This window comes from Macaca nemestrina, chromosome 4, assembly GCF_043159975.1.
Source record: "Macaca nemestrina isolate mMacNem1 chromosome 4, mMacNem.hap1, whole genome shotgun sequence".
NCBI lineage: Eukaryota > Metazoa > Chordata > Mammalia > Primates > Cercopithecidae > Macaca > Macaca nemestrina.
The window spans coordinates 125333833-125343920 of NC_092128.1; the positions used below are offsets into that span (position 1 = coordinate 125333833).

The following is a 10088-nucleotide window of genomic DNA, read 5'->3' on the forward strand; positions in this document are numbered from 1 at the left end:
GAAAATTTAGTTTTTTGAAACAATAAATAAAATTGACAAATCTTTAGCCAGACTAAGAAAAAAAGAGATCAGGGCCAAATACATAAAATAAGAGTTGAAAAAAATAGAGACATTAGAACTGATACCACAGAAATTCAAAGGATCATTAGTAGCTATTATGAGCAACTGTATGCCAACAAATTGGAAAATCTAGAGGAAATGGGTATATTCCTAGACATATACAATCTACCAAGGTTAAACCATAAAGAAATCCAAAACCCAAACAGACCATTAACAAGCAATGAGATCAAAGCTGTAATAAAAAGTCTCTCAGTAAAGAAAAGTCTGGGAACCTGATGGCTTCACAGCAGAATTCTACCAAACATTTAAAGAACCAATACCAATCCTACTCAAACTATTCTAAAAAGTAGAGGAGGAGGAAATACTTCCAAACTCCTTCTATGAGGCCAAAACCAAACAAAGACATCAAAAAAAGAAAACTACAGGACACACTATCTCTGTTGAATATTGATGCAAAAAGTCTTAGCAAAATACTAGCTAACTGAATTAAACAATACATTAGAAAGGATATTCATTATGACTACATGGGATTTATCCCAGGGATATAAGAACACTTTAACATATGCAAATAAATCAATGTCGTACATCATATCAATAGAATGGAGGACAAAAACCATGTCATCATTTTAATTGGTGTTGTAATTGACAAAATTCAACACTCCTTCATGATAAAAATCCTCAAAAAACAGGCATAGAAAGAACATACCTTAACATAATAAAAGACTTATATGACAGACCCACAGCTAGTATCACACTGAATGAGGAAAAACTGAAAGCCTTTCCTCCAAGATCTGGAACACAACAGTGATGCCCACTTTCACCACTGTTATCCAACATAGTACTGGAAGTCCTAGCTAGAGCAATCAGACAAGAGAAGGACATAAAGGGCATCTAAATTGGAAAGGAAGAAGTCAAATTATCCTACTTTGCAGATGATATGACCTGAAATTTGGAAAAACCTATAGACTCCAAAAAAAGTATATAACTGATAAACAAATTCAGAAAAGTTGCAGAGTTGGAAAAATAAAAGACATTAGAACTGATACCACAGAAACCAACATGCAAAAATCAGTAGCATTTCTATATTCCAACAGTGAACAGTCTAGAAAAGAAATCAAAAAAGTAATTCCATTTACAAATAACAGCAAATAAAATTAAATACCTAGGAATCAAAAAGAAGTGAAAGATCTCTGCAACGAAACTATAAAGCACTGATGAAAGAAACTGAAGAGGATACAAAAAAATGTAAAGGTATTTCACGTTCATGGATTGGAAGAATCAATATTGTTAAAACGTCTATACTACTCAAAGTAATCTACAAATTCAATGCCATCCCTATAAAAATACCAATGACATTCTTCACAGAAATAGAGCAATCTTAAAATTTATGTAGAGCCACAAAACATCCAGAATAGCCAAAGCAAAAAGAACAAAACAGGAGGAATCACATCACCTGACTTCAAGTTATACTACAGAGCTACAGTAACCAAAACAGCATGGTACTGGAATAAAAACAGAAGCATAAATCAATGGAACAGAACAGATAACCCAGAAACAAATCCACACATCTCAAGTGAACTGTTTTTGACAAAGGTGCCAAGAACATACATTGGGGAAAGGACAGTCTCTTCAATACATGGTGCTGGGAAAACTGGATATCCAAATGCAGAAGAATGAAACTTGACTCATATTTCTAACCATATTCAAAAAAATCAAATCAAAATGGATGAAAGAGTTAAATCTAAGACCTCAAACTATGAAATTACTTCAAGAAAACACTGAAGAAATTCTCCAGGATATTGGCCTGGGCAAAAATTTCTTGAGTAATATCCTACAAGCACAGACAACTAAAGCAAAAATGAATAGATGGGATCACATCAAGTTTAAAAGCTTCTGCACAGCAAAGGAAATGTCAACAAAGTGAAGAGCCAACCCACAGAAGGGGAGGAAATACTTGCAAACTACCCATCTGACAAAAAATTTATAACCAGAATATATAAGGAGCTCAAACAACCCTACAGGAAAAAAAAAAAAAATCGGATTTAAAAATAGGCAAAAGATCTGAACAGACATTCCTTAAAAGAAGACATATAAATGGAAGCAGGCATATGAAAAGGAGATGAACATCAGTAATCATCAGAAAAATGCAAATCAAAACTACAATGAGATATCATCTCACCGCAGTTAAAATGGCTTTTATCCAAAAGATGGTCAATAACGAATGCTGATGAGGGTGTGGAAAAAAGGGAAACGTCAGACACTGTTGATGAGAATGTAAATTATTACAGTCACTACGGAGAACAGTTTGGAGGTTCCTCAAAATACTCAAAATAGAGCTGCCATACGACCCAGCAATCTCACTGCTTGGTGTACACCCAAAAGGAAGGAAAACAGTGTATGGAAGAGATTATCTGCACTTCCGTGATTGTTCATTGCAGCACTGTTCACAGTGGTTGAGATTTGAAAGCAACCTAAGTGTCCATCAACAGACAAATGGATAAAGAAAATGTGGTACATGTACACAACAGGGTACTGTGCCGACATAAAAAGAATGAAATTTTGTCATTTACAACAGCATAGGTGGAACTGGAGGTCATTATGTTAAGTGAAAAAAGGCAGACTTGGAAAGACAGATTTCGCAAGTTCTCACTTATTTGTGGGTGCTAAATATCAAAGCAATTGAACTCATGCAGATAGAGAGTAGAAGGATGATTACCAGAGGCTGGGAAGAGTAGTGGGGGATGAAGGAGGGAAGTAAGGATGGTTAATGGATACAAAACATATACGTATAATTAGAATGAATAAGACAGTATTTGATAGCTCAACAGAGTGACTATAGTCAACAATACTTTAATTGTACATTAAAAAATAACTTGGGTCGGCCCGAGGGAGCCCGAGTGGCCTGCATTACTGAGCCCGGCACCACGGCGAGAGCTGGGAGAGTGGGGAGGGACGGGGCCACAGCTGGTGGCGGGGAGGGGGGCGTGGTGAGCAGGTCGCGGGCTCAGGGTTTCGGGGAGTGTGTGTCGGCGAGGGCGGGGGGAGGTGGCTGAAGGGACGCGCCGCTCGGTGAGCGCGCCGGGGAAGAGAGGCAAGCAGAGAGTGGAGGAGGAGGAGGCGGCGGCGGCGGCGGCGGCGGCGGCGGCGGCGGCGGCGGCGGCGGCCGGAGCGCTCCCCGGGAATGTCTCTCCTGCAGCCACCGCCAGGGCCGCTGCCATTGAGGTGGAGGAGAAGACTGAGGAGACCAACCTTGTTAGGAAGATGATCCCTATGATCTTGAAGATGTTTCTGCACAGAAATGAGGGAAACACAAAGAACCAAATACAGTTCTGAAACTTGGGATCTGTATTTTGAGATGATTTTATTTTCAGAATGAGAAGCATATCTGGTTACCTTTATGAATGTAGAAACATGAGAGGAGAGTTATGATGGCAAAAAACAAAGAGCCTCGTCCCCCATCCTATACTATCAGTGTAGTTGGACTCTCTGGGACTGAAAAAGACAAAGGTAACTGTGGAGTTGGAAAGTCTTATTTGTCCAATAGATTTGTACGCGCAAAAGCAGATGAATATTATCCAGAGCATACTTCTGTGCTTAGCCCCGTTGACTTCGGAGGAGAGTAGTAAACAACGACCACTTTTTGTACTACTGGGGTGACATAAAATGGTGAAGACGGAGTAGAATGCAAAATTCATGTCATTTAACAGAGTTCATTGATGACCAGGCTTTCTTGTCTCATCGGAGTACGAATTTGCAACCATATATAAAACGTGCAGCTGCATCTGAATTGTAGTCAGCAGGAAAACTAATGTACATTTGCACTGATCAGCTAGGCTTAGAACAAGACTTTGAACAGAAGCAAATGCCGGAAGGGAAGCTCAATGTAGATGGATTTTTATTACGCATTGATGTAAGTCAGGGATGCAATAGGAAGTTTGATGATCAACTTAAATTTGCGAATAACCTTTTTGTCCAGTTATCAAAATCAAAAATACCTGTAATAATAGCAGCAACTAAATGTGATGAATGCATGGATCATTATCTTAGAGAAGTTCAGGCATTTGCTTCAAACAAAAAGAACCTTCTTTTAGTGGAAATATCAACAGGATTTAATGTCAACATTGAAACACGTTTCACGGCACTGGTACAAATGTTGGATAAAACTCATAGCAAGCCTAAAATTATTCCCTATTTGGATGCTTATAAAACACAGAGACAACTTGCTGTCAGAGCAACAGGTAAGTCTGAAAAACTTGTGCAGACTGTGAGAGATTATCATGCAACTTGGAAAACTATTAGTAATAAATTAAAAAATCATCCTGATTATGAAGAATACATCAACTTAGAGGGAACAAGAAAGGCCAGAAATACATTCTCAAAACATATAAAACAACTTAAACAGAACATATAAGAAAAAGGAGAGAAGAGTATATAAATACTTTACCAAGAGCTTTTAACACTCTTTTGCCAAATCTAGAAGAGATTGAACATTTGAATTGGTCAGAAGCTCTGAAGTTAATGGAAAAGAGAGCAGATTTCCAGTTATGTTTTGTGGTGCTAGAATAAACACCTTTGGATGAAACTGACCATAGAGACAAAATTAATGATAGGTAGATTCCATTTGACCTCGTGAGCACTTTAGAAGCTGAAAAACTCTCAGAACCATGTACAACATCTAATATCCGAGAAGAGGAAGGTAGAAATGAAGGAAAAATTCAAAAAGACTTTGGAAAAAATTCAATTTATTTCACCTGGACAGCCGTGGGAGGAAGTTATGTGCTTTGTTATGGAGGATGAAGCCTTCAAATATATCACTGAGGCTGATAGCAATATGGTAGGCATCAGTGAGAAATGGTTGAAAAAGCCAAAGAAGAGTTTCAATAATTGCTTTTTGAGCATTCTGAACTTTTTTATGATTTAGATCTTAATGCAACACCTAGTTCAGATAAAAAGCGTGAAATTCATACTGTTCTGAGTGAAGAACCTGGATATAAAGCTTTACAGAAACTTGCACCTGATAGGGACTCTCTTCTGCCTAAGCATATAGGATTTGTTTATCATTCCACTAAAGAAACATGTCTTAGTGGTCAAAATTGTACAGACATTAAAGTGGAGCAGTTACTTGCTCGTAGTCTTTTACAGTTGGATCGTGGCCGCTTAAGATTATATCACGATAGTACCAATATAGATAAAGTTAACCTTTTTATTTTAGGGAAGGTCGACCTTGCCCAAGAGCTAGCAAATGAGATAAAGCACAGTCCTCTGAAGATGAGTATGCCTTAGATGGAAAATTTATGAACTTGATCTTCGGCCAGTTCGCCTTACTTTTTGAGTCAGTTATGGACTGCCACCTTTAAACCACATGGGTGCTTCTGTGTATTTAATTCCATTGAGTCATTGAGTTTTATTGGGTAATTTATTGGGAAAATAAGAACTGAAGCTTATCAGATCAGAAAAGATAAATAAATGGCTAATCTTCCATTTACATTAATTCTGGCTAATCAGAGACATTCCATTAGTAAGAATCTACCAATTCTCAGGCACCAAGGGCAGCAGTTGGCAAACAAGTTACAATGTCCTTTTGTAGATGTACCTGCTGGTACATATGCTTGTAAATTTGATGAAACCCAAATAAAGCAAGCTCTAAGAGTACTGGAGTCAGGTAAACACAATTTGGATGTGGTGAGCCCAGTTCCTGCCAATAAGGACATATCAGAAGTTGACTTGAGAATTGTCATGTGTGCCATGTGTGGAGATCCATTTAGTGTGGATCTTATTCTTTCACCCTTCTTTGATTCTCATTCTTGCAGTGCTGCTCAAGCTGGACAGAATAATTCCCTAATGCTTGATAAAATCATTGATTAAAAAAGGAGGCTAATACAGATCACAATATTATCATACCACTCTTCAATTGGAGTAAGAAAAGATGAACTAGTTCAAGGATATATATTAGTTTACTCTGCAAAACGGAAAACCGCGATGGGAATGTTTTGAGCATTTCTATCAGAAGTTCAAGACACCATTCCTATACAGCTGGTAGCAGTTACTGACAGCCAAGCAGATTTTTTTTTTGAAAATGAGGCTATCAAAGAGTTAACGACTGAAGGAGAACACATTGCAACTGAGATCACTGCTAAATTTACAGCATTGTATTCTTTATCTCAGTATCATCGGCAAACTGAGATCTTTATTCTGTTTTTTAGTGATGTTCTAGAGAAAAAACATATGATAGAAAATTCTTATTTGTCTGATAATGCAAGGGAATCAACCCACCAAAGTGAAGATGTTTTTCTACCATCTCCCAGAGACTGTTTTCCCTATAACAACTACCCTGATTCAGATGATGACACAGAAGCACCACCTCCTTATAGTCCAACTGGGGATGATGTACAGTTGCTTCCAACACCTAGTGACTGTTCCAGATAAAGATTAGATTTGGAAGGAAATGAATGTCCTATTCATAGTACCCCAAACTGTCACGACCATGAACGCAACCACAAAGTGCCTCCACCTATTAAATCTACTTCAGTTGTACCTAAGACAAATGTGAAAAAAAATGGATCCAAACCTTTTAAAAACAAGCGAAGCTGGTATTGGTAAAAATCCAAGAAAGCAGACTTCCCCGGTGCCTTTGGCACATCCTGAAGATATGGATCCTTCAGATAACTATGCGGAACCCATTGATAAAATTTTCAAACAGAAGGGCTATTCTGATGAGATTTATGTTGTCCCAGATGATAGTCAAAATTGCATTAAAATTCAAAACTCATGTGCAAATAACACCCAAGGACATGGAGAAAATGGATTTTCTGATAGAACCTCAAAAAATCATGGGGAACAGAGGCCTTCAAAATACAAATATAAATCTAAAACTTTGTTTAGTAAAGCCAAGTCATGTTATAGAAGAACACATTCAGATGCCAGTGATGATGAGGCTTTCACCACTTCTAAAACAAAAAGAAAAGGAAGACATCATGGAAGTGAAGAAGATCCACTTCTTTCTCCTGTTGAAACAAGGTGATATTGATAATCCTGAAATCACTTCTGACCAGGAGTTAGATGATAAGAAGATGAAGAAGAAAATACGCAAAGTGAAAGAAGATAAAAAGCAGAAAAAGAAAAGTAAGAACTTCAATCCACCAACACGTAGAAATCGGGCAAGTGATTACTTTGGGATGCCCTTCCAGGATCTGGTTACAGCTGAGAAACCCATACCAGTATTTGTTGAGAAACATGTGGAATTTATTGAAGATACAGGGTTATGTACCGAAGGACTCTACCGTGTTAGCGGGAACAAAACTGACCAAAACAATATTCAAAAGCAGTTTGATCAAGATCATAATATCAATCTAGTGTCAATGGAAATAAAAGTAAATGCTAAAGCTGGAGCCCTTACAGCTTTCTTTGCAGATCTGCCAGATCCTTTAATACCATATTCTCTTCATCCAGAGCTATTGGAAGCAGCAAAAATCCTGGATAAAACAGAACGTCCTCATGCCTTAAAGAAATTGTTAAGAAATTTCATTCTGTAAACTATGATGAATTCAGATACATGATAACACATCTAAACAGGGTCAGTCAGCAAAATAAAATCAACCTAATGACAGCAGACAACTTATCCATATGTTTTTGGTCAACCTTGATGAGACCTGATGTTGAAAATTGAGAGTTTCTGTCTACTACTAAGATTCATCAACCTGTTGTTGAAACATTCATTCAATAGTGTCAATTTTTCTTTTACAATGGAGAAATTGTAGAAACAACAAACACTGTGGCTCCTCCACCACCTTCAAACCCAGGACAGTTGGTGGAACCAACGGTACCACTTCAGTTGCTGCCACCATTGCAACCTCAGCTGATACAACCATAATTACAAATGGAACCTCTTGGTATTACATGAGTAGGAAGTGATCGCAAACAGGCTGGATTTGCACAAAAAGCAAATCTAGACGTGCATGTTTCAGGGTTCAGTAGTATACTTCATGTTTCATACAGATAATTCACATTCAAAATGACATTTTCTCTTTGAACTAGATGGTATTCCTTATTCACTTACATTACAAATCTAAGACCATGTGATAAGCATAACTGGAGAGGTTTATTTTGTTTTTATAAGCAAAAATAGCTATAAAATACAAAGCTGCTGCTGCATGCAACCTTACTGCAATCAGTATATCATTCCTGTGGCAATTTCTGTCACATTATATTGTGAATAAAATTTTTCTATAGAAATTTAATGATTTAAAAACTCACCTATATGAAACATTTAATGCTTTTCAGTCTGCTTTTTGACTGATTTTGTTATTTGATGTGCTAATTTGGGCAACTTAATTTACATTCTGGCAGTCAGTGAAGATAACTAAAAGCCTAGTTAAGTATTTTATAATTTCAGGCTACTGAGGCCATGTTTGGGATGTTGTTTGAAAGAAAGAAAAAATACACTGACATATTTCACATGTCTGCACCTTCATTTTTACTTCCAAGTAAACCTGTGGATGATTCAATGAGGGATAAATGAACCTGTTTCTTTTACACACATACCAAGGACATGCTTGTGACTAAGGTGAGTTGATAATATTGTGCAAAGGATAGTTGTCACCAACTCATTTCTTTATGGTCCATAATGAAATAAACATTTCGTATACTGTTAATTCTGTAAACAGATGCATGTTCAAAAGATCTATGATGGTCTTGTAATCTTAATATATTTTAGATATTTTAATTTTTTCCCTCTTGGGGAATACATTTAGTACAGTGTAGAAAATACTTCATAACATTTGCATTAGTATTATATAACTTTTCATACATAAACATGAAATTTGTTGCAGAAAATTCTTTAAACCAAACATTTAAATCTAGGACTTCAATTTAATTTCTTCCTTGTATCTATTTTTATGTGGCCCTTAAAAACATATCCAAAAAACCAATAAAAATACTTTGGCTACTGACAAACTCTTTGGAGTGTTTATATTACAAATTTGTATTCATGTTCTTTTCTGTGATGTGTTGTCCTAAAATCCAAGATGGCTTTTGCACCATTTTTAAGCCATTTTTTTTCCTTTGATGTTGGTACCAGAATTACTATAAATGACTGCTGCTTTTGGGGGTAAACATTTTGTTAGTGAAAATAAAACCAGAACACTAAATTATGCATAAAATTTTCAGAATAGGTGGCACAGATAAATTTCACTAGGTTATATTTTGTGTAGCAAAGAATAAAATTCTTTGGTCAATGTTATCTTAATTCAGACTACAATTTTAAGATTATCTTGTATGTATTACAGTAAATAGATGATTTTCAGAAAAAAAATAACTCAAAGAGTATAATTGGATTGTTTGCAATTCCAAGGATAAATGCTTGAGGGGATGGATACCCCACTTTCCAAGTTGTAATTACTGCTTACTACATGCCTGTCAAAGTATCTCAAGTACCCCATAAATACATACACCTACTATATACCTACAAAACAATTTTTTTTAAATTTTTAAAATCTTAAAAAATAAAGCAGACTGGTGAATCTAAACAAGTATTAGTATTATGAAACCTTAGTAATAATTGTTTTCAAGGAAGGTAGAAGTAGGTATAAAGTAACTTTAGACTGTACGCCAAGTATGTGTGGTATGTTTAAGAGTAGCTTAACATAACATGTAAGAGTAGCTCCTAGCAATAGGGGTAGAATATATAAGCTCCCAACTAGTACGATGAAATGATGAGTTTAAATCCATTAAGTCAAAGTAAGAAACAAGAAAAGAAAGAAGAAGCAGGGCAATTAGAAACTGTAAAATAAAATGACAGAAGAAATGCAAATATAACATTAATCACAATATATGTAAATGAGATAAACACATTAAAACAGAGTTTGTAGGATTAGATTTTGATAAAGCCTAACTAAATGATACTTGAAAGAAACACTTGAAATTACTACACAGAAAGGTTGAAAGTAAAAGAATGGAGAAAAAATAAACTCGTTAAATACTAATGAAAAGAAATCTGGTTCAAAGGTAAGAATGTCAGACAGATTAAATTT

The 10088-nt window shown here is 36.2% G+C and overlaps 1 pseudogene; it reads left to right on the plus strand.

Annotated features, from left to right (window-relative positions):
* The first annotated feature begins 3321 nt into the window (after positions 1–3321).
* Positions 3322–8964, plus strand: LOC105493078 (rho GTPase-activating protein 5 pseudogene; annotated as a pseudogene).
* Positions 8965–10088: the final 1124 nt, after the last annotated feature.